General features: G+C 37.2%; 1 protein-coding gene across 5 annotated transcripts in view; it reads left to right on the top strand.

Annotated features, from left to right (window-relative positions):
* INPP4B (inositol polyphosphate-4-phosphatase type II B) overlaps positions 1 to 23,965 on the top strand; it is a 746,563-nt gene that overhangs the window by 230,555 nt on the left and 492,043 nt on the right. The window contains exon 1 of one of the 5 annotated variants that reach the window (XM_057725719.1): positions 13,575 to 13,644. The exons of the other annotated variants lie outside the window; for them this stretch is intronic. The gene's annotated coding sequence lies outside the window, so the exon portion shown is untranslated. Of the gene's footprint in view, positions 1 to 13,574; positions 13,645 to 23,965 lie in introns of those variants that run through there. 5 annotated transcript variants of the gene reach the window in all.

Genomic DNA, 23,965 nt, shown 5'->3' with positions numbered 1-23,965 from the left:
ACTGAATCTTAGTGGCGTATTCTCTGTATTAGAGATGTATAACCCAATATAAATGGTAATTAATCTCTGGTTAGGAGGAATTGTACATTAAACACCAATAGCAAAATGTAAACTGCCAGGCTCTTCATGTGTTATGACATGATCATGAGGGCTATATTATTCATTTTGTTTTTTTAGGGAACTATGCGGAAAGTTGATTTTTTCCTGATTTTTACTTAGCTGTCACAGATTAACAAGTGTGAAAAATGCCGGATAGGGAAGCTGCACTCTGCCTCCCACAAGTGCCTTGGCCCATGCCCATCTGATGAAGAGATTTATTTTATACTCACCATTCTCTCCATCGAAAAGGGTTTTTCAGAAGAACTCCTTTTCTCTTTGGTTAGATCATCTTCTTTATAGATCGATTCTGCTACTATTAATAACGATTGCTATCCCCTTTATGAGTCATTGATGTTCTTTTTGGAACCTCTCTAGTTCCAGGTGACATAAATTTTAATTTGCATCCTCTCTGCCCAGCTTCTCCTACACGCATGGCAAAATATTGTTGGCTCAATCTACTTAAAGTTTCACAGACGTCTGGTTCCCTGGGTTTCTTTTCACCCACTTGAACAGATGTAGGTAAAGCAAACGTGAGGGCGTGTGCTCTTTTCTCATATATTTTTGTGGTTTCACTTGTTGGCTTTAATAAATGTAGGGTACAGATTCTAGGTCCAGTCTTGGGACTTTAAAAACTAATTTCCAATTTTGTAGCATCCTCTTTTTCACAAGCAGTAGCCATCCAAGAATCGATGTATTTTCTTAACTATCCGATGACTGTGTTTTTTAGCAGATTAGGGAAGTGAGTGGAGAAGGTGTTCAAGACCACTAGGGCTTTTACTGTAAGAGCAAATCGGCAGCAGCAGGGTCAGGTGTTTGGGAAGAGAAGCAGTGCATACAGCACGTGCTTGCCAAATTGCTGGCTCCCACAATGCACAACGGTGTCATATTGTTTTACATTTTTAAAAAATAGACTTTTCCTTGGTGTGATTAATATTTTATTTTAACACAATTGCAGAAGATGGCAAGCCTCACTCATGCTGGCTGTTACCTCTAGTAATTTTTTTTAATTCATTAATTTTTTAAATTGAAGTACAGTTGATTTACAATGTTGTGTTAGTTTCTGCTGTATAGCAAAGTGATTCAGTTATACATATGTTACATTCTTTTTTATACTCTTTTCATTATGGTTTATCACAGAATATTGAATACAGTTCCCTGTGCTATACAGTAGGTCCTTGTTGGTTATCTATTTTATATATAGTAGTATGTGTATATTAATTCCAAACTCCTACTTTATCCTTCCTCCCACCTCTAGTAATTTTTAAGTAACATCCACTGCCCCGTCCTCAATTCATGTAGGTTCAGGATCAGCTGGTTACAGAAGTCTCACCCTTGCAGGATTCGGGATCATCTCATACAAAGAACAGTGTGTCTGCACTGATGCCCAATTTAGAATAATTGTTATGGTCTGTTTCTAGGTAATCTTAAGGAAGATGAATTATTGGAAATAATTATTAGGGGAAGAACAGAACTCCTATCTATTTCTTTGTAACTCAAAGTTCATGGAGAATTGTTGTCTGCTGACCTCAGGATGATTTGAAAGATAGCATATCGATCAGTAACCTGTTAATCTGACAGTAACTTGGGTAGTCTGCTTGCTTGTCCTTGATTTCCAATAGGACTTGGGAGGCTGGATCTGAGAGAGAACTGCTCTGGAGAAATATTTGAGTGCTTTTCTTTGTGCAGTACAAAACTTGGAGAAAAAGTCCCTAAAACTTTTTGAGGAGTATAGAATGAATGTGTCCTTATTTTTGCCCTCCAAGATTTCATATCCTTTCTTCAAAGAGTAAACAAAAGTATATTTTTCTAAATCTGATGGATTTTTCTCAGCTCTCTTTTCTTTGGTCCCATTCTTGACACCCCAAATAATGACAAGATACGCCACTCTCTGCCCCATCTAGCCCATATTCTACACTTATTTCAGACATATTTCTTCCAGAAATCTCACAGTGACAAAATGAGAGGAAAGAGTCCTGAATTATTCTTTGATCTAAGGTTGAATCCCGTACATAATGTATAATTAAGAAATGTCCTGAACCTGGACCAGATGCCATATAATAATCTAAAATCCTATATAACAATGAATGAATTCAGGCCTGCTGAACTTTGAAACTTCTAATCTGCCCCAGAAGTTGAAATTGTGTGAGAGGTGGATTAAATGATTTTGACCCAATTTATTTAATGTCTCTCTTTCTCTCTGGTTTAAATTTATCTCATAAAATGGAACAGATTCTGCCTTCTCTGAGTCTGCCAAAATGTCTCAGGCGTTTTTTTGGGGGGGAGAAAAAAAAACTAAATAGAGAAAATTGAATATTTAATACAGGTTTTTGTCTTCTTTTAATATTTGAATATAAAGACAGATTATATAAATACATTCTTTATAGCCTGCACTGGGATATTGTTTCTTGGCAGAAATTAACACCTGGATTTTAACCACAGCTATCATGTGAAGTTTTCAACTTTTAGTCTTCCCCCAATTAACTAGATCTCTTAATTAGAGATCATTAATAAAAAAAAAAACCTTTCTAACTGTTAGAATTATATTCAGATGCAAATTTAATACAAGAAGTAACATAAAGGCAGAAGTTGTATGTTGAGCTTGTTTCATGTTGAGATAGCTAATATTTGCAGAATATTACAGACCACGTGCCAAATGCTAAGTGCTTTACATTGTTTAAGTCATGTCGTCTTTGCAGTGACCTGTAAATGCAACAACTCCTTCATGCTTTTAAAGTTGGAAAGTTAAATCTAGGTTAATACAGCTAAGTGGTGGGGTTGGGATCGGAACCCAAGCATTTCATCCCTACTGAGACCCTTTGCACCTGGGCCTGCTTTCTTGACCACAATGGTTAATGCTTGTATGGCTCAGTCACTAGGCAGCATAAACAAGAGCTGGATTCTTCATTCCATGACCCATTGCTTTCTGTAATCTATCCTTAGGTCCTCAAACACAGCAATCAATATATGTCTTGCCTTGAGGGTCTTTGTACTTGCAGTGCCTAATTTGGAACCACTCTTTCCTCCCTCTTTATATGATTAACTCTTTCTTATCCTTATGGCCTCGAGTGAGATGTCTCCAGCTCTGGGAGGCCATCCTTCACCACCCAACATCAAGTAGATTTCTTCTCCGCCAACCTGCTGCCATTCCCACTTCACTGGCATTCACATCCACAGCCTCTTCTTGGCATTTGTAGCTCTCCATAATTCACATTACGAATGTGCTATGTACTTATCTGCTTCCTTTTTCATTATCTGCCTCCCCCCAGCCCAATGTTCCCGTCTTAGATGTTGGCTCTGTGAATGGACAGACCATGTAGCTTTGTTTTAGGGACTCAATAAATTGTGTTAGAGGAACGAAGGCAGATGTTCCATACAATGACTGACACTTTGGGTTTAGCAAAACTGCAGCTATTGTTTGTGTGTGTTTGTCTTTTTGGTAGGGATAGATTACAAAACTAAGGCGTATTTATTTTCAGTTATACAAGTCCACCACAGTCATGAGTTCCCTGGAAACTTAAAGTTAAGGGGAACATAATTTCTCTCTGAGAGTTAAAGTTTCACATGAAAATGGAATGGGTCACAGTCAATCACTTTACAGAGATTACAGACAAGTGAGACCCGATCGTAAATTGATTGATGTGGCAACATTTCTAAAAGGCAGGATCGGTTATTTGAGTGAATTATGCTCCCTAAAATTCATATGTTAAAAGTCCCAACTCGAAGACCTCAGAATGTGACTGTATTTGGAGATAGGGCCTTTAAAGAGGTAATTAAGTTAAAATGAGGCCCTAATCCAATCTGATTGTTGTCCTTGTAAAAAGAGGAAATTTAGACACACAAAGAAACACCAGGAATGCACAGAGGAAAGACCATCTGAGGAGACAGGGAGAAGCTGGCCATCTGCAAGCCAAGGAGAAAGGCCGTGTAGGAGAAACCAAACCTGCCAATGCCTTGCTGTTGGACTTTTAGCGTCCAGAACTGTGGGAAAATGAATTTCTTTTCAGTTTCTTAGCCTGTGATATTTTGTGAGGCAGCTGTGGCAGACTAATACAGCATCTAAGAATCAGAGGAAAGTTGGACATCCAATGGCAGAGAGAAGATAGTCACAAAGGCAAACCTTGTCATCAGCGGTTTAAGTGTAGCTCGTGGGAGAGTAGCCCATAGATTTTGTGTGTTCTCATCTTGTCGGCAAGCCTTTCAGTGATGGAAATGAGATAGATTCATCAGTCGGTCTTGGCCGTATTTGATTCTTGCATCATTCACAAAACAACCCTTATTATGTCGTGTAGCAAACAGACTTTTAGGGTGGTCCTCATAATCCCCAATTGCTGGTTTCACACCCTTGTGAGAGCTCGTTCCCTAGAGTTTGCGTACAACCTGTGGCTTGTTTCCAACCAAGAGGACACCGCAGAGGTGATAAGATGTACGAGATTATATGTGTGGAACATGGTATGTAACCTTATAGGTTTTTGTTACATTTGTTACATGAGATTTTAGCACCCATCTTGCTGGAGTCTCCTTTGCTGGTTTTGAGAAAGTAAGCAGCACTGTGTGACAAGGACCTGCGATGACCTCTGGGAGCTGAGGGCAGCCTCTGGCCAACCCCCCAGAAGACAGTGAAGCCCTCACTCCTCAACGGAAGCACTCAATTTCACAATCAACTGAATTCTCCCAGCAGTCTAAGTAAGCTTGAGAGGGAATGCTTCCCAGTGAAACCTCAGATGAGGCTCTGGTGGATGCGAGAGAAAAATGGAAGTTATCACTACCTTTTGGACAACATTTCTTCTACAGTTTAGTGTTTGGGTCACAAAACACTTTCCTGCATATAATCACACTGATCTCATAAATGTCCACGATATTAGAAGAGCCAGGATTATAAACCCCTTTTACGCATGAACAAAGCAGAATTGGGGGATTTTCAATGATTTGTGGTTTTTAAGGTTATTTCAATCTCTGTGGACAATGTAAAAATCACAGGACATAATGCTTGTCTTACAAGAGGTTTTCTGTCTACTGCAAGAAACAGAAATGGGAAGAGAGAGCAGAAAAGAATTCATGGAGTGGTGGGTAAAGACAGAGCTGATGGTATTGAGAAAGATGATTTAGCATGTGCAAGTCAGCAGCAGGCTGTCAGAGTGAGTCCCAGCTCTGTCAGCTACCAGTCATGAAAACTTGGGCAGGTTATTTCAGTCTTCAGTGCTAGCTTTTCTTATCTGTAAAATGGACATAGTATCTGTCCCCATTTTTAGAACCAAGCTTGCTTTCCCGTGTCGTGTAGAATAGTGCCTTGAACTTGATAAGTGTTGGCCTTCTTCACTGTTCCTCTTATTGCACATCACCAGTTTCTTTCTATCTTTTTACATAAAATATTTACAAATAGCATGAGCCTCACGACAGAAAATAGAGCACATTCTGCCAATGATCAGATGGTTCTTTCTGTTATCTTGGAATTGTTCCTTATATTTAAAAATTCTGCGTTTGGATTTGATATTTCTATTGTGGCAGGTGTGGAGTGGGGAGGTGATATGTGGCAGGGCAGATCCTTGGGTGTGATCACTAACCACAAGTGCTGCTTTTGATTTAAAAGCTTTCAGACACCAGTGTGAGGGAGGAAGGGTGGGGATGGTAGAGATAGGGTGAATGGACCCACACTGTGACTTTTGTGCTTTTCTTTCCCTTGGAGGCATGATTTATGCATTCCTTTTAAAGCTTTGGTATTTCTGCTTTAAGTTATCTATAATTACTATCCTTGTTGCCGATAGATTTTTCTCCTATTATACCTTTTGATATATTATTCTCATTTGATATCCTTTGTGCAAATAAGGAAGTTAAAGGCATATCAGGAAGAACAATTGGTCATAACGTAGAAAGTCATACCCCAAATCTTACCACCAAGGAATGTCAAGGTAAAAGAGCACTTTTTATAAAAAATCATTTATTTCAAATGTAAGGAAAATTTATCCTTGGGCTGATGAGGTGGCACTTCCGAAGGCTAAAAACTTTCATTTCTGCCCTTTACTGTACTGCTTCATTTTCCCTCTAGCATGTGGTTCTAATAGGTCAGGGATTTTTATCTACTTTGTTCACTGCTTTATTCCTAGCACCAAGTAAATGCCTGGTGCGTACTAGAAACTCAGTAAATATTTGTTAAACCAACGAATTAGCACCAGCTGGATACTGAGTGGGAATGTAGCTGTGTTACATGTGGACTCCTGGGAGGTCACAAATGATATCCAGGCTAGTTTAAAAGCTAAGAGCTCCCATCCTACAACTTAGTGGGTTTGTAACCAGCTGTGAAAGGGCACAGGCAGGGATTCAATCTCTTAAATGTAACCTGAGTGCACACAATATATAGTTTTGCGATACAACACCTTGAATTATTTGGTCTACTAGGTAGGTGATATATACAGTAGTAACCGCAAGGTCAAGGGTGTAACGGTAGAGCGTAGTTATTGTAAGTTTCCTTTTTGTTACATGGTATCAAATATGTTATGTTTGTACTTCTATTTTCATGCCAGATTTTCCAGGAAGATCTTCATTGAGACAGGCATGAGTTTGAGACAGGTGATAGTTGCTAATAATAGTAATATTTATTGACCATTTTTGATATGCCATCTCTGTCCTAAGCACTTTATACTGTTTTATTTAATACTGACAAAGCCTTTCTGAATAGCTCTCTTAGCTATTCTGATCATTCCACCTTATTGATGAGGAAGTAGGACTCAGGTATATATGCTATTATTATTATATTATTATTTTTTTTACTATAGGTCTTTTAAATTTATAATAAAGCAACAATAGAAATATATTAGAAAGGGAGTGGAGGAAGTACAGTGGAGAAAGTAGATGGTTGGTAGAAAATCTTGATTCAGTTAATTAATCTTGGTCACCTCACAACACACGGTAGTCACTTCTGTTAAATTCGAGTAGGTCTTCAAAATCTGCAGTTTTTTTTTTTTTTAAGTTGCTTTAGTTCTTGTTTTGATTTTCTTCTTGAGTGAATCTTCCTACTATTTCTCTCCAGTGGAAACTTCTTGTTCTCCCTTTTCTCGTTTTCTGTTGGTTTTTTTTTTTCCCTTTTGTTTGGCTTCTCATTGTGATTCTGCTGCACAGTGGGTTGGATGGGATTTGAGGCTGAACTGAGAGCCAGAAATAACGTGGCTAACACTTCCTAAGGGAAACCATATTCCACAGTAAATTTCTCTTCTTTTGACCCTTATCAGAGTTGAAAGTTATTTCAGCCAAATTAAGGATTAACAAGGCTTTAGTTGAATGGCCTGAGGCTCTCAGTGCTAGCTAAATGTCATTTAGGGAAACTGTTCTAGCTTCCATGAAATCTACATTTCCATTCATTCATTCATTCATTCATCCAGCCATGTAACATTTAGTGAAGTCTGTCTGTCTGGAGCCAGTGCCATAGTGGGTCACAATGAGAGTCACTTTCTGTGCATCTTGGGAGCTATGGAACTGGGGACAGGAGACTGCTGTATAAATAAACACAATATTCAATTATGTTGTAGTAAGTGCTATGTAAGAAGCACACACTAGTTAATATGAGGATAGGAGAAAGCTTGCTGAATTCTGACTAAAAAAGACAGGGAAGCCGATACCGAGAAGAGGATATTTGAGTTGAGTCCTGATAATTTTGAAAAGCACTCTGTTGATAAATTGATGATTTTCTGTCTCCAGTGACAGTGCAACAGAAGGTGACATGAGAACATGGTATCTCAGGGGAGACTCTCATTCCCTACGCTTCGTGTAACTTTCTCCAGCCAAGGGAAGGCTGAGAGTTATCGTAGAAACAGCAGTTAACGTCAAGATAGCCTGCTCACAATGTCCATGGGATGGGTAGAAAATAACTTCACAGGATTTTAAAGGCAGAGAGATGGTGCTAGGCTGTGGCAATGTGGGAAAGCTTGGAGGAAGAGTAGGATTTGAACTGGACCATACGCAGATAAAAGGCTAGCTGAGATTCCAGGTCGGAAACACAGCGAATAAGACTGAAGAATATTCCAGGTTGTGAAATATAGAGTATAAAGAAAGGAAGCAACTCTGCAGATGAGGTTGAGTGACGGTGCGAAGACTGGCTTTGCTAGAATAGAAAGGTTAGCTGTAAACAGCTGGATATATTGTTGGAAATAGATTAGTTCAGATTTTGTAATATCTTAAGTATCACATTAAGGCATTTGGCATCGATGAAAGTGCCAGTCCAAGAATTAAGTGGTTTAGGTTAGCATTTTAGCTCTGGCACTTTTTAGTTGTGTAATCTCAATCATGTCTCATAATTTCTCTGAGCTTTACTTTACACCTATAAGATGGGGATAATACCATTTTTCCTAATAGCATGTTTAAAGTAATCAGTAAAAGAGTATATATATATATATATATAAGTATATTGTAAATTATAGAATACTATGCAAATAAATAGACATATGCATAGCCAAGAAGTTATAAGTAGAGAGACATGAGACAATGGAGAATGTAAATTGTCAGTGGAATTCGAGATGGATTTGATGAGGAGGAGATTAAAGTCAAGACAACAGGTAGCAATGGCAGTGGTCCAATGCGAAGGCCTCAGAAATCATTTGTGGCTGACCAGTGATTTAGCACAAGGAATCCATGATGGTATGCTAAATCCTGCCTCCCACACAGCAGTATATAATTATATAATATTATGTAAATATGTGTATATACATATATATTTACATTTATTGAGTACTATTTAATGCTTGTCAGCCATTCAATGAAAATTTACTAGGTGCCAACCATGAGACTCACAAATGTGGAAGGTAAGTGAATATTATCCTTTCCAATTTACGATAGAGCAAAAGATACAGGGAGTATAGGAATCTAGTCTAAGGTCAGAGTGTTAATAAGAGAGTAAGTTGGAACATTCCATACTTAAATAAGAAATAAAATAGATAAAAAATTCCATACTTAAAAAGAATCTCAAATCACTAAATCCTTGCTTAATTGTCTGTATTTATACTAATCCTACAAGGCGAGGAGCAGAGAGAGTCCTTCTCTGTAAATAATGATCACATGCAAATTTCTCACCTGCTTGTGCTTTTGCCAGAATATAGTGCTGCGGTTGTGAGAAGCAATGTTGCATGTTGATGTTTTTCCGACTTCCCACCAACTCTTCTGTATCACTAAGAGACTGAGTCACATTACTACACCAGCATCAGTGTAACTTCTCACTTATTCCTGGAGGAGCCTTCAGGAGGCGAGCTACTCCAGAGCTTGTCTGCACAGGGACAATTTGCTCTCGGGCCTCCCCAGGAGCCACATGTGTACCAATGCCCAGCACCTCTCAGGAGGCTGGAGGCAGCATCATTTCTTTACAACTCCAGCTGTTGAGCAGAATTTCATAGTTTTATGTGCCAGTGATATAGATCTTTTTAGATCTAATTGAATTCAACAACAGGGCAGTATGACAGACCATCTTCCAAGACAGGAAGGGCTTTGGAAAGAGAAAATAAAATTAATGGAATCTTTTACTGACAATCCAAGAAAACGAAATCTTCAGTGTTGATGACTATGTAGCAGTAGTATAAAACTGAAACATATAGAAAATGCCTAAATATTTTCAAATTTATTTTCCAATTTAACAGTCCTGGATAAGCCAGAAAAGCAATTCATTCATTCATTCACTAATTTATTCAGTTGGTAAATGAATACCGAGTGCTTTCTATACATCAGGCACTGTTAAGGACTCTTTATCAACATAGCCTTTGAAAGTACCACTTGGCTAAAACATACATCTATGTTTTCTTTCACTAATTAGTGTTCTCTTGACTTTTGGAATAATCTGATTTGAATTAACTTTTTGCCGTCCCTTTGCCAAAACCCTCAAAGTATCACTTTATTTACTTCCATGGCTGTTAATAAAACTTACTTTTCCACTTGCCAGGCCAATATTTTCAGTCTCTAGAAAGGTGTGAAACAATATTTCTTTGATTTTTTTTAATTGCAAGGAGATAATTATGCTACTTATGCAAAAATTCGCGAAGACTGAGCGCATGTGATAAGAATGGAGTGTTGTTATTAAATAAAACCCGCAACAAGATTCTTAGACATTTATGATTATATATAATCATTGTTGGCCTACTGCAAACATAAATGTTAATCAGTATATGTGAATGGTGGATACCTATCTTCCTTTACCTAACCACATTAAACATTGCTCAGGTTAACCAGGTTGTAAAGGTGTAGGGTCAAAATGAAAAATCAGAGGCAGGAAGAGAAAGAAAACATTGAGGAAGATGGGAGTTGGGATTCAGCTTTTCTGAATGCATTGTAGGTTTCCAATTATGGGGGTGTCAAGGGCCTCTCCATCGTCTCCCCTCCCTCTCCTACCCCACTTTGCATTCTTCCTTTTCTGGCAGACAGTGTAGGACTGGATGAGGACTCCCAGAAATTTTGGGGTAGGTGGGGCGGTGCTAGTGAAAAGAAAAAAAAAAAATTAATGGGAGCCAAGTAGAAAAACAGAGGGAGTAATTACAAGGTGTGACTTGAGAATAAGAGAGCTCTGATAAGGGACTTTTGGTTGTTATAGGATGGGAGAGGATACATCTTCAGGGGTGGAGGTGTGTGTGATGTAGAAAAGAGAAATAAGGCCTGAAATGAAAAGAGAAGGAAGTACAATTCATTACCAATCAGGTCGCATGTGCTGTGTGTAAGCTGCAGGTGGTGAAATCTATGATTAAGAGTTCATTTCAGATCTTTAAAAGCATTGATTTATATGCAGAAATGTTGAAGTGACATATTGTTTACAATGGCTAAATACACTTCTTTTTCTTTTAAAAAGAGTTTAAAATGGCTTAATCCTAGAGCATCTTCTGAGTTTCCTACCAAGTTTAGAATCAACTTAGATCCTGCCTTCTTGGAGCTTATAGTCAATTGCAGGGTACTGAGTCTTCCACCAACTCAAATTAGCTCCAAATTACTTTTGCCAAACTTTCAGTTTGTATTTTATCCCTCCCCCCAAACTGTAACACTTTAAGAAGTGTCAGTTCTATTACTCTTTAATAAAAAAAAAAAGATTTGCAGTAAAATATTACTTAATTTTCATAATGTGTTGAAAATTTTCAGTGGATAAAGGAACAAGTGTAATGAGGGCTCTAAGTTAATTTTCAAATGAGTATTCAAGGATTAAAAAAAGAGACGGAGAGAGAAACATCTGGGGCTCCTGGGATGTGGTTGTTTAGCAAGAGAACATATTATTTATGTCATTGAAAATTGGTTCGCTTTTGAAAGGAAATACATAAAGAAGCAAATCTGGTTTCTTTCTCTTCTTTCACAGACAGTGAAAAATGATGTGACTTCTTTAGTATATATTGTAATTTTCTGTAGGGATACTCAAAATAATTTTTTCTTAGTTTTATTTATTTCCTACTTTTTCCTACATTTTTTTGGATAGGAGGGTCTTATTGATACCTAGCTACTCACTCAAAAATAAATCATATTTTGGAGGGGACAGGAGGAAAAATAATGTTGATTTTATTTTCTTACCTATATGTTTCCTATATATAGGACATTTTTGTATGAGAGGTGGATTTGTTTTATACATATATATACACACGCACATATATTCACACATATGTATAAACACACGCATATACACACACACACAGTGAGTCTAATCACTGTATCTAATCACTGCATCCTTCATCATCAGTGGTAGGATGAAAGCATTTTTCATCTTTTATGTCGACCTATGTTTTATATGAAAATTTTGTAGGGAAGAAAGCACATGTTCCGTGAACTACAGAGTGCCAGAATGTGAATATGGATGTGAGTGCTAACTTTGAGGTTAATCTTAGAATAGAATCCTCAATTTTTAAGAATTACCTACACTTCAGAGAAATATTTATGACTGTATGGGAGAGAAAGGAAGCAATGACTAGCACAGTTCAGTGGTAAAGATCTTCCTATGAACTGCTTGTTTTCAAACCTGACTCTTTTGTTCACTTTTTCCCGTCTGCAAAATGGGTACAATAACAGTGCTCACTGTACAGTGCTCACTGTATAAGGTTGCTATGCAAATTGAGTGGTTTAATATTTATAAAGTACTTAGATGTGGCATGCAGCACTGTGTGGTTTTAAAGAAACAAAAGCAAGTAAATCACTCCTTGAGAGGTGTTTAAAGCATATATAGGAATATGTATAAAGCAATAAAAATCCATTATTGTTTGCAGTGGTAGGTAGTTTTGCATGTTAATTTGCTGTTTATTTTTGTGTATCTTTCCCTAATAATGTGATCTTTTGTAGTTCTTAGATGCTGATGTTGTTCCAGAAACTTCTATTTTTCTTTTTTTTTTTTTGAGTTTGCTACATATTGTAAAACCTGAATATGGCAGATGGTTTACAATGCCACATAAGAAGACTTTCTTCCAATTATGTTTTCATCAGGCAAACGACCCCGCTGTGATGGGAATAAATGGTTATGGCAATGCTATGAAATTGATGTTGTCTGTTCCAGAAGGCTATAGAATTGAACAAACACTGGCCAGAATTATCCTTCACCTTTTCCAAATGTAAGGTCAAAACTGAGATAAATAAAGGAAGATTGTGTAGTTTTCCCTTTCCTTCTTGCCATCCAGTGGCTATCTAGAATTTGTAAGGCAGAGGGACAAAATGTGTGTGTGTGCTCAGTCCCAGGTAACACAGAAACATTCTTATTCATGCCCACAGACAGACTAAAAATGTACGTGGTATATTTAAATAATTCATTAAGTTGCTCTCTCATTCATGTAAAAAATTTAGGTAAATATCGCAACCATTTAGTTTATTTTTAAGTTCTAGTTTCAGCAGAACGGTTAGCTTTGAAAATGTCAAGACCACTGACCTATAAGTATTCATAATCCTTTTGCAATTACCATAGTAATTTGTTCCATATGCCTATGAATTGTTTCTCAGAGTTACTGGATCATCACCTACTGAGAAGTTCAGAAACATCTATTTGGTATTTTTTTCCAACTGAGAAGCAATTCTGCCTCAATCCCAAGTAGTGCCGAATTCTATATTGAAGTATGTCTTATCAAATAATATCATCTTCAATGCCTGTTAAGTATATCTATGATTATCTAACAAGATTGTTGATGTGTTCCTTCTGCTCTTAATATATCAGTGATGGGAAAGAGACCATTGGTTTTTGAGAGTTGTCACTTTTGAGTGTTTTTGGAAAAATCCAGTGCCCACTTTTCAGTTAACTTCTTTGGGACGCTTAGAAATGTACATGATATTAAGGAGAGAGAGAAAGGACATGATGGTTGATAGCAGTGAAATCCAATGTCCAGGTCCTTTATTTCTTCATTTAGTTATTGCGTAAACATTTCTACAGACCATTTTTATACGAGGGAAAACAGGGTTCCTGCGAGAGCCAGCCGGTTTCTTGCTGATTCAGATGTTCAGGTAGTGCTGTGGGGCAGACTTTGGACCTTGGTGACTCACAAGAAGTGATGAAGGTTCAGATTGCACAAAGGCGGGGCTGGGAACCAACTTGAAAATGAAAGAAATGACTTAAGAAAAACAACTTCCTTGGTAAGATCAGACTCTTCTTTCTCCGTATAATTTATAATTCTACCCAACAGCAAAAAGAAAAATAGAAAAGGAAAAGGGAAAAGAATAATCAAAACCAAACTAAAGTTGGAGACAATGAATGCAGAGCAGAAAGGTTTGGTCCTGAGCTTCCAGCCTCTCCCATTTTAGCGCCGGAACTGTAATCCCTTAATTGAAGCTTTTCTCTTCTCCTGCGCGTTCAACTGTTACTAACAAATTTCATGGAGTGTCTATTTTGGAAACAGGGTTGTTTTAGGCAAGCAGTGTCTCGAGTAGATTTGTGTGTTAATTGCAAGAAGGTAGAGTATGATTTGAGAGTCCCCGAATTAGAAATGGTTTTTATTCCTTTTTAGGTGCATAAATAAATAAACAGCAATAATGAAAAACCTTTCGTAGAGTATATAATGAACTGTGGTTGGAGAAGGATTTAAGAATGTGATTACTTTGGCTGTGGCAATTTAAGAGAAGAGCTGTGTTTATGTAGGGGATATGCCTTTTTATGTGTACTTTTCCCAATGTGTATATATTTATTTTATAGTTCTTACAGGTATCAGGCATAAGAAAAAAATATTTAATGAGAATAAACTTACTGATTTAAGCAATAGTTATTCAACCTTTTAAAGTATTAGCTGTAATGAAAGCTTTTTCTCGGTAATGCTACCCTTTCTGCAGAGAGGATGGGGGGGGGGCACTCTGCTCCTTTCAGTCTCATCACCTGCCTTTAATGGAAGGGTGACAGGGTGGGGTGGCTGGTGGGGGTGGGTGGGATTCTGGGCTCAACAACACCTCTCCCCACAGGGAGGGAGCTGCTGGGACAGTTGTAGTTAGTGATCGGCAACTTCTGCCAGGGTCCTCATTTTCATCAAGGCTAAGTGATGCCCTAGCACCCAACGGGTTGAGTGGCGGGTCTCCTGCCCACCCCCAGAGCTGAACTCAGTTATGTTGCTACCTGTGGAGTCAGATATATTCAGGGAATGAGACTCATCTTCAGTGTAAGTGCTCAGGATGCAACACTTCTGCCAACTAATACAGAGCATTGAAACCTAAAACTCTAGCTTCTGTCTGCTTTTAAAACAGGTGGGGAGACCTGGTAAGAATTCAGTTACTTTTACCAAGGGCTTTTCCATCTAAGCTGCACATATATATTTGAATGTGCAAGACCAGATACTTGATCTGTAAAATTAAAGCACTTGAGTGGGCAATGTCTGAGGTTGACTAGGCTCTGACAGTCAATCAAGTGACTGTTGAAAGCCCGTCCCTGTAGAACCCAATGGGGCTCAGAGGCCAACAGGGAACTTCCCTTATTCTTTTACATTTTTTAAACGAGTGGCTTATAATTTTGCACATAGCCTGATTGTGCGCTTAGAAATTGATAGATGCTGATGTTTGCAATTGTTTTGAATCCTTTGGAGAGTCTTGATATACACAGAACTTCTATAGGCCACAGAACCTTCTGAACTTGGAAGAACTGGGTTTAAAAACTGGTTCTGCACCTTACTGGCATCGTGACACTACACAAGGTACGTGTGCTCTTCAAATTCAGTTTCCTAGTGGAAAAAAAACACCATTTCCTACGTGCTATATCTCTTTCCCAGACTGCAGACTAATCTTGCCTGCTACCTGCTAGACATTCTCTTTAGAATATCCTGGTGATGCCTCAAGTATCTGTCCAAAAGAGAACTCCCTTAGCACTCCTTCCACTGACCCGCCTGCTGCGTAGACATCCAGATGCTCAGTCTAGCAGTAGGGACCTTCTTTTCCCTCTTTCTCCAGCCCCTTCACATTCAGCGAGTGGAAAATTAATTTCGATTTTTCTTCCCATTATTCTTTGGCTTGCTCTCCTCTTCTCCATCTCTAATGCCGTTACACTAGTTGAGATTATTATGACCATGTGCTGAAATAATGTCACAGATTTCTATCAGGCATCCATGCCTTCCCCCGCTTTCATTTCCATCCCCTTCATTTTGTATCTTACCCTCTGCTGCCAGCTTCATATCATTGAGACACAGCTGTCATCCTGTCATTTTCTTCTTAAAAGTCTTTCAGTGGATCTCTGTGAACTGAATCAAGGCCAAACTGAAAGTACATCTAAGGCGGAAGTGTACCCTAGCGTGTCTAATGCTAGGTCAATGAGGCTCTGGCAGTCGATACATTTTCTCTGACGTTTCCTCATATTTAAGTTCAGGTTTTGCATTTTTGGCAAAGATGCCAAAAAACAAGCTTGTGACCTTCTCAGCACATCAGATCAGAAGGGATTTGAAGTCGATTTGTTCCATTACTGAAAATGGTAACTTTGATCACTTGGTGAAGGTGATGTCTGTCAGGTTTCGCCACTGCAAATTTATTATATTTCTTTATATTTAATAAGGATCTTACAGAGAAATAATTGGAGAGTATCTAAGTAGCTTGTTATTTAAAACAGTTTTACCACTAATTTTAGCATCTGTTGAAGATTCTTGCCTGAAACAATTATTGCTGTGGGGTTTGCTAAATACTAGTTGGTAATGTATAGCAAGGAAAAATTTACTCATTTATTCACCCATTCATCTGTTCACTCATTATTTATATAGTATGGGCAAATAAACTCATTTTATTACATTGGTTATAATCTGTCACAATCATTATTTATTTTGTTGTTCAGTTTTCCCAGGTTTGGCTTTGGGAGTCCCCTTCAGGTTGGCTCCTGTATCTTTTTAGAATGTACCTCTCACTCACTCTCTCTTTTTTTAAAGCAGTTTGATATTTTCTGGCACCACAAGATATTTTAGGCTCATCTTACACTTTTCTGTCCCAGTTCTGCAATCAGCTATTTCTCCAAGGACTGGTAGTTTTCTTTTATTTGAGCTTGGTGTTTAGAAACCAAGATTTGGGCAGTAGATGCGCTCATTAGTACTGGGGTATCAGAATATCTGACCAACACTCTCAAAAACTATCAAGGTTGTGAAAAACAAAGACAGACTCAGAATCTGTCCCAAATTAAAGGAGACTAAGGGAAACATGACAACTAAATGCAAAGTGTGATTTTGGGTTAGATCCTGAAGGAAAAAGAACATTGGGGGGCAAATGGAGAAATTTGAGTAAGTTCTGTAGGTTAAATAATACTGTATATTGTATTATAGTCTTATACATATTTATCTTCTTTTAATGAATGGTCAACTCAAAATAACATGACCATTCACATTAATATTGATTTAAAAAATAATTCAGATCTCTGCAGTGGAAGAAACTGATCTAAATTAGGGTCAGGATAATTCAGAAGAGAAATAAAATATACTTGGTGTTCTAACTATACCATTTAGGATTTTTGAAAGAAATGATCATGTATACCCCAAATTATCTAATTAATCTCCCTTTGATGAACATTTACACTGTTTCAAATGTCCCTTGCTGATGTATAATACTGTATTAACATATTTCTACATACATTTTCAAACATTTGAAAATCTCCTTGGGATACATTTCTTGAAGGTTGGTTAAATAATTTATGGTATAGCCATAAGCAATGTGAAGTCATTAAAATTATGATACAGATCAGCATTTGGCAAACTATAGCCTATGGGGCAGATCATGCTTGCTCCTACATTTACATATTGTCTAAGGCTACTTGCATGCTGTAAAGCAAGGGCAGAGTTGAGTGGCTGCAACAGGGGCCATATGTCTCACAAAGCCTAAAATGTTTAGTATTGGCCCTTTATAGCAAAAGTTCCCCAACCCTAATATGGATTATTATATGCAGAATGACAATATTCCGTGAAGAAGACACATTTTTATTACAGATATTTTATATATACATATAATTTTTTCATTTGTTAAAACTGAAGTATAGGTGATTTACAATATATTAGTTTCAGGTGTACAACATAGTGATTCAGTATTTTTATAGATTATACTCCATTTAAAGTTATTACAAAATAATGGCTTTAATTCCCTGTGCTGTACATTTTACACTTACTGCTTATTTATTTTATACATAGCAGTTTGTATCCCTTAATCTCCTACACTTATCTTGCCCTCCCCCCTTTCCTCTCTCCACTGGTATCCAGTAGTTTGTTTTCTATATCTGTCAGTCAGTTTCTATTTTGCTATATGCATTCCTTTTTTTTAAGTTGTTTAGATTTTACATATAAGTTGTAACGTACAGTATTTGTCTTTCTCTGTCTTATTTCACTGAGCATGATACTCTAGGTCCAACCACCTTTTTTGCAAATAGCTTAATTTCATTCTTTTTTATGGCAGAGTAATATCCCATTACACACACACACGTCTTTATCCATTTGTCTGTTGATGGACACTTGGGTTACTTCTATATCTTAGCTATTGTAAATAGTGCTGCTGTGAACATTGGGGTACCTGTATCTTTTTGAGTTAGTGTTTTCATTTTCTTTGGATGTATACCCAGAATGGAATTGCTGGATCATATGGTAGTTCTATTTTTAGTTTTTTGAGGAACCTCCATGCTATTTACATAGTAGCTTCACCAATTTACATTCCCACTAACAGTATACAAGGGTTCCCTTTTCTCCACATCCTCTCCAATACTTACTTGTAGACTTTTTGATGATAGCCATTCTGCTAAGTGTAAGGTGATATCTCATTGATATTTTGATTTGCATTTCTCTAATAATTAGTGATCGTGAGCATCTTTTCAAGTGCCTCTTATACATCTGTATGTCTTCTTTAGAAAAATATCTATTTAGGTCTTCTGCCATTTTTAATTGGGTTGTTTGATTTTTTTGATACTGAGTTGTATGAGCTGCTTGTATATTTTGGGTAATAAACCCTTGATGGTCATACCATTTGTAGATACTTTCTCCCATTCATTAGGCTGTCTTTTTGTTTTGTCAATGGTTTCCTTTGCTGTGCAAAAGCTTTCATGTTTAATTAGTTCCCATTTGTTTGTTTTTGCTTTGTTTCTTTTGCCATAGGTGACAGATCCAAAGAAATATTGCTGTGATTTATGTCAAAGAGTGTTCTACCTATATTCTCTTATTGGAGTTTTATGGTTTTGGGTCTTACATTTAGATCTTTAATCCATTTTGGTTTTATTTTTGTATGTGGTGTGAGGAGATGTTCTAATCTCATTCTTTTACATGGAGTTGTCCAGTTTTTCCAGCACTACTTATTGAAGAGACTGTCTTTTCTCCATTGTATATTCTTGCTTCTTTTGGTGTAGATTAATTGACCATAGGTGTATTGGTTTATTTCTGGGCTCTCTATTCTGTTCCATTGATCTATGTGTCTGTTTTTGTGCAGTACCATGCTGTTTTGATTATTGAAGCTTTGTAGTATAGTCTAAAGTCAGGGAGCATGATACCTATAGCTTTTTTATATTTCTCAAGATTGTTTGGCAATTCAGGGTCTTTTAGGGTTCCATATAAATTTTGGGATTATTTATTCTAGTTCTGTGAAAAATATCCTGGGTATTTTGATAAGGGTTGTTTTAAATCTGTAGATTGTTTTGGGTAATATAGACATTTAAACAGTATTAATTCTTCCAATCCAAGAATATGGGATATCTTTCCATTTCTTTGTATCAACTTCAATTTCTTTCATCAATGTTTTATAGTTTTCAGAGTATAGGTATTTTACCTCATTGGTTAAGTTTATTCCTAGAAAATACCTATAAATTTATTATTTTTGATGTGATTTTAGATGCAATTTTTTTTTTTAAACTCTTTCCCTCCTACCTGATCCCAGGTGTATCTTTCTTACAGCCTTAGTTGTGCAGGAGTCTTTCTGGCAGTTTCTAGTTAGTTTTCAGTAAGAATTATTCCACATGTAGATGTATTTTTAACATATTCATGGGTGGGGGTGAGTTTCACATCCTCCTACTCTGGCCATCTTGATTGATCTCCTGTATATATATATATATATATATATATATATATATATATATAGTTTAAATCAAAGATCATGTTAATTTAATATTAATTATGGACAGAGAGGCTCTGCAAGTTTGTTCACCAAAATTCATAAGTAGGTCCTTTTTTTTTTTTTTTGCATTTTTATTTATAATTTTCTGTATACCTTTCACTTTCTTAAAAGGGTTGTATAAATTCTGTTTTCACATTTTTTTTTAAATAACTACTCATACCACACTCTTCAGTCTTCTGCACCCAAAATTCTAGTGAAACAAGACTGCCAATGATGACAAGAGACTTTGAATGACACATTTTAATTTTTAAGTAGGGCGACCATACATTGTAGTTTGCCTGGAACAGTGCTGATTTATGGCTACTGGGACTATGATGTCATTGTAGCCATGTTTTTCTCTTAACTCTGTGGTGGTTCTTCCCAGCCTCCTAAGCTGCTATTGGTCTTTTATGTCTCCTTTAAGCGTCCCTGTACCTCTGGGTTCTGCCCCTGGCCTTATCTCTTCTTACTCTGATCACTGTCCTGAGAGCTCCCCAGAACTCTCCCCAACTCCCATAGTTTGGTTTATACCTATACACTGGTGACTCCTAAGTATGTACCTTTAACTTCCAAACCAGTGCTTTCTGGACACTTTTAAGCTATTTCAAATCTAATGGAATCTGGGTGCCATCCTGACACTTCCCTTCCCCCCACCTCCATTTCTTCAATCAAAAACATCCTTGGTGATTTAACCTCCTAAATGTTTCACACATTGGTCTCATAGTTTTTACTGTTACTATCCTAATTCAGATTTTCTTGTCCTTGCCTCTTTCACTGAGTGCCTTCAGTTACCTACCAAACCTCAGCCAGTAAAAACAGTCTTAAATGCCAATGTGAAAATAACATAGAGAGTGCCTGAGTCACTCTCTTTTGTAAATCACTTCGGGAGGCCCCCCATTGCCTAGTGACGTTTTTTTAAAGTGTGGCCTGTGTACAACCTACGTCAGATCCTCCTAGGTTATATGTTAAAAATGCAAAGTAAAAAAAAAATTTTGAAGCCCCAAATTTGGGCTCCCTCACCATTTACTGGATCAGCATTTATGGGTGATGGAGCCCTAGAAATTTCTGTTCTTAATATCACCACCAGATGATTTTCATGTACTTTCATGTCTGAGAACTACTGTCCTAGGCCTATATCAAGACACTTCTCTCCAAGGTGTTTTTTATGAGACCATGGAAGGCCTTCATGTCTGGTTCCTATTAACTTCTCTAGTCTCATTTTTTGCCATTTCATGACTAAAACTTTACATTCTACTAACGTAAATTCCTCCATCTTTCTGCTTATACCTTGCTATTTACTTTCTGTAGGCATTTGCCATTCCCTGTGAGTGAAATACCTCTTCCCCCTTACTTTGCCTGGCCCACTCATAAGTAAATTTCAAGTCCTCACTCTGGTATCTGTGCTGCAAGTCTTCCTGGCATCTCCAGGATGGAATGTGCACCAGAGAGCTCTGTCTCCTCAATGCACTATTACTGGGCTTTGTCATTGTGCCTGGTGCATAGTTCATACTCAACAATGGTTTGGCAAATTGAGTTAATAATAGATTTCTATGAAGCTTCTTAGATTATATGGATTCTACCCACTATCTTTTGTTGTGTAGCAGATCACCACAAGCTTTGTGGCTTAAAATCAACACTGCTTATTTAGCTCATAATTGTGTGGGTTGGCAATTTGATCTGTGATTAGCTGGGTAGTTAACTGGGGTTACTCCTGCATCTGTGGGCAGCTGCTGGTCAGCTAGGTGGCTCTGCTTCTAGGATTGGCTTTTTGTTGGCTGGAGCAATGGCAATTGCTGTGCAATGATTTTCACAGTTTGCAGAAAGCTAGACCAACCAGGCTTGGGGCTTGTTCAAATGGAGGTGGCAGGTTCTGAGGGAGAGAGAGAGAGAGGTTTATTCTCAAAACTGGGAAAATATTATTTCTGCCACTTTCTATTAGCCAAACCAAGTTAAACACCAGCTCAAATTTGAGGATGAACAAATAGACTCCATTTATTGATTGGAGGCACTGTAAAGTATTATGGCCATTTTTGCAATCTATTCCATGGGTCTATGTGTATGAATTGATAATTATCTTTTACAATGTAACTATAAACTGGATTATAATTTTTTTTCGGTTACTGTTCTTGCCTTATAAATACCCTTATTTCTTTAATCTTCAAACCGTTTTATTGCCAAATGTTGATGTTTCTTTTCCAGCTCAGTCACCTAATTCTTCTTCAATTAACTGATTCTGGAGTGCCGTTTGCATCTATTCATGAACAATATAAGTAAGCACGTACCATTTAGTTAATTACTTGGATTAGGTTTAAGTCTTAAAATGAAGCCAACATTCTCCGGCACAGCGAACAACAGACTCTTAAGTATGAAAATGGACATGCTGCCAATAAGAAAACATACCATTCCTGTATCCTTGAACGTATCTTGTATCCTTTCCTTTTCTGCCTTAAAAAATTGATAATATGCAGCTTTCGTTCTGCCTATCAGTTGATCTGTTTTCTGTTTTGAAAGTGACATTCATCTTTCTGCCTACTGGAGGGTCTCTTCACTGCTAAAAAGAGCTTTCTTTAAAGGACAGAGCCATCTACGGTCAAGTCCATTGGCCTCTGTGCGGGTAAGGCGAGTTATGCTTTGAAATAGGGCTCGCGCCCTGAACCCTAGCATTCATCATTAGAGTCTGCACCTTCCTTTCCTGATTTCCATGGTTCATCTGGGAACTTTAACCTCCTTGGCATTTTATTCTCTCACCAGACCTTAGAAGGAAATGTAGCAATATCGAACATTTCCAAAAGAACGTAAGAGGGAACTGCAGGGAAATTATTTAGCAGGCTTTTTAGTTTTCCAGCACAGGGACATTTTTTTTTTTTTTTGGCCTTAATGCCTCTCTAATTTTCCTCCTCGTGGATTCTGAATTAAACTCTTAACAATCCTTATTTTTTTTTTCCTTTAGCACAAAAGTGGATTTTATGCAGGCACTTGGCAACTGGACGATTCTGGTTCTAAAAAGTGACAGAAATTCTTTCTTATTTTTGAGGACACCTTGGTCACCAGTGTTTCCCTGCTGCTGGTCTCATCGAAGCTTAGCATCCAAGCCTGTCATTCACTGAGGGGAAAAGGTCCTAGAATTTGCTTTGTGACCTGGGACATATGGGATGTAAGTGTGTGTTACAAAACTTAATGCATAAAGCTGCTAGTTTTGATACAGTCTGGCTCATGGAGAGATGGGATTTAGCTGCTTGTAATGAGAATTTGATGTGACTGGAAATTGAACAGAAGCATCTTTTTATTGAAGGTGCTGAGCCTTATAACAGTCATTCAGTGGCAGAAGTTATTATTTTTTTACATTACTTTTCAACTATAAAACATTTCAGGGCCTTATAAGAAAATCCTTCTCCATGTTCAAGCAACAAAAAACTTGATACCTTTTTCTTTACATTCACATAAAGCAAAACAATGTAGCAACATTCCCCACCCCTCTCTTTAAAGATCTGTCTCAGTTTTCCTGTGTTAAAGATCTTCTCTTTCCCTTTCTAGGTTAGAACTATCCTCTGGTGAAATCTCATTTTCCTTCTTTTCTCCCCTGTGAGAATCTCAAGGAGAAAAAAAGAGAGAGCCAGAAAGAAAGAAAAGAGAGAAAAAAGAAATCTAGACAGGATGCTGTAGACTTGAAATGTACATAGAAACTTTTTTTTAATGATATTTTTTACATTTTAGTTAGAATCTTTCATAGAATACGTGCATAAAAAACATTTCAGAGTTTACAGACCTTTAGAAGACTAGCACCATAAAAATCTCAAATTAGATATGTGAATTAAAGTTAGGAGAAAAGCATTCTCTTTCTTGCTGCATTCACAATCAACTTCAGAAACTTGAACAAGTCATATAGTTTTTCTCCTTTAGTTTTTCTGTTTATAAAATGGGTATCTAGTCAAGTGAAATAATTTTGTGAATTGATTTGTTTCAGAAGTATATTTTCATCTCAAGTCTGTTTTTTGAACAGTACTCTACTTTATTCTTCCCCACTAAAAAATGATCTAGAAAAATTAGTGAGTAGAGAATTTTTAAATTTTTAATGTTTGGTCTTCTAGCAGATCTGATTTAAAAATATTTTAAGTTCTCATCTCCTGTATATTTGTGAGTTATGTTATTAGCAACTTTGGCTCTAACATATATATTCTGTAAATTTAAGTATGGTCTTATTAAATATTTTTCTCTGGGATTTATAATGCTGGCTTGGCAACTATTCTCTGGAGAACAACAGGTGATATTAAAAAGGTTACCTTAGTTTTCACCAAAATGACAGTAAAGGTTTTATCAACCGGGGTGAGGAGGATTTTCTAAAATCAATACTAGCGTTTATGAGCTTTCAGGATTAAGAAGTATCTTAAAT

The sequence above is a fragment of the Hippopotamus amphibius genome, chromosome 3 (genome assembly GCF_030028045.1).
Source record: "Hippopotamus amphibius kiboko isolate mHipAmp2 chromosome 3, mHipAmp2.hap2, whole genome shotgun sequence".
NCBI classification, from domain to species: Eukaryota; Metazoa; Chordata; class Mammalia; order Artiodactyla; family Hippopotamidae; genus Hippopotamus; species Hippopotamus amphibius.
This window is presented reverse-complemented; position numbering and strand designations above follow the sequence as displayed.